Here is a 6,000-nt window from a genome sequence, read left to right on the forward strand (position 1 = left end):
GCGTGCATGCTTATGTAAATAACACTTAACTTTGACCATTCTATCATTTTAATATGACATCAGAGGTTTGCCATGTTTACGTAAATAATGTGGGGATGGAGGTCTTTAACTTCGAAGGATATAATGATTATCTTTGACTTCCAAGTTTAGGTTACGTATTTCTTACTATATATCTGCTACAATTTTTACAAACAGTTTTATTAGTATCCTCTGATTATTTTGAGAGAAGAATAGAAGTGTGCATACAGCAAGAGTGATCTATACCAGTCATCGTACACCTTTTTGATTGCTTGCAGGAGAGACGGAAGTGGCGTTGTTTCATGCATACATAAAATGCCTTTTGGAAATAACGTAAGTTGACACCATTTTTATCCGTTAATTTAAAACCATGCTCTGAATGGTTGGAAACAGGAAGGGCTTTAAATTTTCTACTAAAATAGTTTTGCTAGTTCCACTCTCTTGGCCTTTCGGACAGGCTCTTTCATTTTTAATGCTTCACTGTTTTTGGTTAGAAATTACAGGAAAACTCGAATGGGCGGTTAAAAAATACAGCTGGGCTAGTTGGATTCCCCAATAAAGCTCTCGTAAACATTCTTGAATGTAGTGCCTTTTCTTAAATTTACCAACATTTGACATCTGGGGCTTTTTCTAAATTTCCCACCTGTCGCTAAGTTCCAGTTATTTCACACGTAGGACAATTGGTTTGTTTTGAATTCACCGCCAATTCTTTTAAATTTCCCAACGTCCATGACGTTGGATTTTTCAATTTCCCGAGAAAAGTGACAACAGCACCACGACTGTGGCGCACACTAGCAGTAGAAATTAATATCCGTTCCAATACTAGGAGGTATTTCACTTACGTTCGCTTTTAACACAAAATAATTATTAAATATATCAAAGTATATTTTATGTGATAATTCGTTATTGAATGTGTTACAGGGTTGAGAAATCAGGTGAAACATTACTGTATAATGTTTGTATCACAGCCCGTATAGTACGACTGTGAGAAGTGTGCGTTCTCCACCTGCAGAATACTTGATGCTACATGGTTCAGGTATTTCAGGCCTTAGCCTCATAAGATACAACTCAGGTGATGGCAGTTCACGACTACAACTGATCCACAACAAAAATGTCTGATCTTAATATAAGAAATACTAAGAAGGACTAGGAAGAATTATTTGCTAGAGCAAGATATTTGCGTTATCAGCCTTAAGCTATGTAAAACTGTGTGTCTAATTCTGTAGCACAGGTTTCGGTGGATTGCGGTTGAGGATGGAAGCTATGTGGACATGAGTTCCATTTAACAGTTAATTAGATAAACATAGAATTACTCCTGATAACAAAGCAATACAGTGGTACAAAACTTAATCGGCTAAACCATATTTGTTTCAATATCAGGATACAATCAAGAAAATAAAAGCAAAATGACCTAAGTACATTAAACATAAGGCATTTGCTGAGGCAAAGGTTTGATTATAATTAAGTACATTAAACATAATTATAATGAAACCTTTGCCTCAGCACACAGAACTGGCCAACAACCGGAACAATCACAACACATTGCCTTGAGCCACAGACCCAAAATACAACAGATATGATAACTGTAGCTAACCACGAGATACCAAAACACTTTTTATACTCAATTTATGTCATCTTCACAGCATATATACTCCTCCATAGCTGAGTGGTCAACATGGCTGTCTGCCATGTAGGCCGACCAGATTTCAGAGAAGAAACCACGAGAACTGCGTTTATACTTTATAGTTAACTTCACTCATACACGTACACTTATCTTTCTTGTGATTTATAGTTGTTGTTGCTGTGGTCTTCAGTCCTGAGACTGGTTTGATGCAGCTCTCCATGCTACTCTATCCTGTGCAAGCTTCATCTCCCAGTACCTACTGCAACCTACATCCTTCTGAATCTGCTTAGTGTATTCATCTCTTGGTCTCCCTCTACGATTTTTACCCTCCACGCTGCCCTCCAATGCTAAATTTGTGATCCCTTGATGCCTCAGAACATGTCCTACCAACCGATCCCTTCTTCTAGTCAAGTTGTGCCACAAACTTCTCTTCTTCCCAATCCTATTCCATACCTCCTCATTAGTTACGTGATCTACCCACCTTATCTTCAGCATTCTTCTGTAGCACCACATTTCGAAAGCTTCTATTCTCTTCTTGTCCAAACTAGTTATCGACCATGTTTCACTTCCATACATGGCTACACTCCATACAAATACTTTCAGAAACGACTTCCTGACACTTAAATCTATAGTCGATGTTAAGAAATTTCTCTTGTTCAGAAACGATTTCCTTGCCATTGCCAGTCTACATTTTATTTCCTCTCTACTTCGACCATCATCAGTTAATTTGCTGCACAAATAGCAAAACTCCTTTACTACTTTAAGTGTGTCATTTCCTAATCTAATTCCCGCAGCATCACCCGATTTAATTTTACTACATTCCATTATCCTTGTTTTGCTTTTGTTGATGTTCATCTTATATCCTCCCTTCAAGACACTGTTCATTCCGTTCAACTGCTCTTCCAAGTCCTTTGCTGTCTCTGACAGAATTACAATGTCATCGGCGAACCTCAAAGTTTTTACTTCTCCTCCATGAATTTTAATTCCTACTCGGAATTTTTCTTTTGTTTCCTTCACTGCTTGCTCAATATACAGATTGAATAACATCGGGGAGAGGCTACAACCCTGTCTTACTCCCTTCCCAACCACTGCTTCCCTTTCATACCGCTCGACTCTTGTAACTGCCATCTGGTTTCTGTACAAATTGTAAATAGCCTTTCGCTCCCTGTATTTTACCCCTGCCACCTTCAGAATTTGAAAGAGAGTATTCCAGTTAACATTGTCAAAACCTTTCTCTAAGTCTACCAATGCTAGAAACGTAGGTTTGCCTTTTCTTAATCTTTCTTCTAAGATAAGTCGTAAGGTTAGTATTGCCTCACGTGTTCCAACATTTCTACGGAATCCAAACTGATCTTCGCCAAGGTCCGCTTCTACCAGTTTTTCCATTCGTCTGTAAAGAATTCGCGTTAGTATTTTGCAGCTGTGACTTATTAAACTGATAGTTCGGTAATTTTCACATCTGTCAACACCTGCTTTCTTTGGGATTGGAATTATTATATTCTTCTTGAAGTCTGAGGGTATTTCGCCTGTCTCATACATCTTGCTCACCAGATGGTAGAGTTTTGTCATGACTGGCTCTCCCAAGGCCATCAGTAGTTCTAATGGAATGTTGTCTATTCCCGGCGCCTTGTTTCGACTCAGGTCTTTCAGTGCTCTGTCAAACTCTTCACGCAGTATCTTATCTCCCATTTCGTCTTCATCTACATCCTCTTCGATTTCCATAATATTGTCCTCAAGTACATCGCCCTTGTATAAACCCTCTATATACTCCTTCCACCTTTCTGCCTTCCCTTCTTTGCTTAGAACTGGGTTGCCATCTGAGCTCTTGATATTCATACAAGTGGTTCTCTTCTCTCCAAAGGTCTCTTTAATTTTCCTGTGGGCAGTATCTATCTTACCCCTAGTGAGACAAGCCTCTACATCCTTACATTTGTCCTCTAGCCATCCCTGCTTAGCCATTTAGCACTTCCTGTCGATCTCATTCTTGAGACGTTTGTATTCCTTTTTGCCTGCTTCATTTACTGCATTTTTATATTTTCTCCTTTCATCAAATTCAATATTTCTTCTGTTACCCAAGGATTTCTATTAGCCCTCGTCTTTTCACCTACTTGATCGTCTGCTGCCTTCACAACTTCATCCCTCAGAGCTACCCATTCTTCTTCTACTGTATTTCTTTCCCCCATTCCTGTCAATTGTTCCCTTATGCTCTCCCTGAAACTCTCTACAACCTCTGGTTCTTTCAGTTTATCTAGGTCCCATCTCCTTAATTTCCCACCTTTTTGCAGTTTCTTCAGTTTCAATCTGCAGTTCATAACCAATAGATTGTGGTCAGAATCCACATCTGTCCCTGGAAATGTCTTACAGTTTAAAACCTGGTTCCTAAATCTCTGTCTTACCATTATATAATCTATCTGATACCTTTTAGTATCTCCAGGATTCTTCCAGGTATACAACCTTCTTTTATGATTCTTGAACAAAGTGTTAGCTATGATTAAGTTATGCTCTGTGCAAAATTCTACAAGACGGCTTCCTCTTTCATTTCTTCCCCCCAATCCATATTCATCTACTATGTTTCCTTCTCTCCCTTTTCCTACTGACGAATTCCAGTCACCCATGATTATTAAATTTTCGTCTCCCTTCACTACCTGAATAATTTCTTTTATCTCGTCATACATTTCATCAATTTCTTCATCATCTGCAGAGATAGTTGGCATATAAACTTGTACTACTGTAGTAGGCATGGGCTTGGTGTCTATCTCGGCCACAATAATGCGTTCACTATGCTGTTTGTAGTAGCTTACCCGCACTCCTATTTTTTTTATTCATTATTAAACCTACTCCTGCATTACCCCTATTTGATTTTGTATTTATATCCCTGTAATCACCTGACCAAAAGTCTTGTTCCTCCTGCCACCGAACTTCACTAATTCCCACTATATCAACCTTTAACCTATCCATTTCCCTTTTTAAATTTTCTAACCTACCTGCCCGATTAAGGGATCTGACATTCCACGCTCCGATCCGTAGAACGCCAGTTTTATTTCTCCTGATAACGACGTCCTCTTGTGTAGTCCCCGCCCGGAGATTTATAGGGACACTTCCCAAAAAAAATAAAAGCCCTATGGTGATAGACCATCCTAAAACCCCGTAGCAAGAATGTATTTTCATGCTCTGGATTGTAAGGAAAATGTAGGTTTATTACACATAAAAAAATTATTTTCTTCAGAAATAAGAGAAGTCTGATAATTACTTTATTATTGTAATAGCCTGGATATATTGCAATGTCTCGTCACTTACCACTGTAAACATGTACAATTTTTTAATATAAAAACAATGTAAAATAGCGAATCAGTAATCACATACAATGTTTACACTTCATCCTATGATTTACAATTAATACACTTACCAAAGAATGAAATGATTCTAGCAGTTCCTTTTAAGAAGGAAGACAGTCACAAACTTCCGTACAAGATTGATCGAAATAAGTTTTCACAATAATAGTTTCCATCAAAACTATGATGACCTTTCTCGTCATACCAGTATACGTTACTCAGACAGAAAACCCTCTCTGCTGAAGCATTTGTACCTGGCAGACATAACGTAAAATCAACAATTTTCTCTAGTTTCCAAGTAAACATTAAAAATTGCTGTTTTTTTTTAATATTGCGATCCTTCTTCTAGAGGCAATTTCTATGTTGCTCAGTCTTTGATACGTGTTGCATAGTCTCTAACATGCTGTTCCGTAATGTTCATAATATGTTCACACTTGTCAAATAACGAATTCTGATTGAAAGCAAGCAGAGGAATGTCATATTCACACAAAACTTTAACAGAATCATGAATATGAGTCCAGTGTGACAGATCGCCACAGCGAGTCCCAGACAGGCTCTGAATGTCTGAATACTGACCTGAGGCCCGTTTCGTGTCTAATTTGCACAGTCATCAAAAAATGTTCTGAAAGATTTGAAGAACTCTGTTTCCTTCTTCCACGGGAAATTTTGTATAAGACTATGGATCAGATTAAAAGTTTCAGTGAGAGCCACATTCCCGACTCTCGATTTGTTTAAGGATAGCAGTAAAATGTTCTAAATGATCTATTACAAATATTAACTACAAAGGGGAAGATATATCACAGAAGAATTATGCCTAACTTTGACGGCCATTGTCAAGGGACAAAAAGTATGACTTAATTCCTCCGACAATATACGGTACCCTCTGCAAGGCAGTATGAAGAGACAGCCAACATTTTCTGCTGTTACTTAACAAGAACTTGTATTCAACACCAGTAAACTCACAGAACTCTTTTAAGGCACGGGTTCAAACATCATATGTTTCAAAATATTTGTAAATTTCGAACA

This window comes from Schistocerca nitens, chromosome 4 (assembly GCF_023898315.1).
Source record: "Schistocerca nitens isolate TAMUIC-IGC-003100 chromosome 4, iqSchNite1.1, whole genome shotgun sequence".
Taxonomy (NCBI): domain Eukaryota; kingdom Metazoa; phylum Arthropoda; class Insecta; order Orthoptera; family Acrididae; genus Schistocerca; species Schistocerca nitens.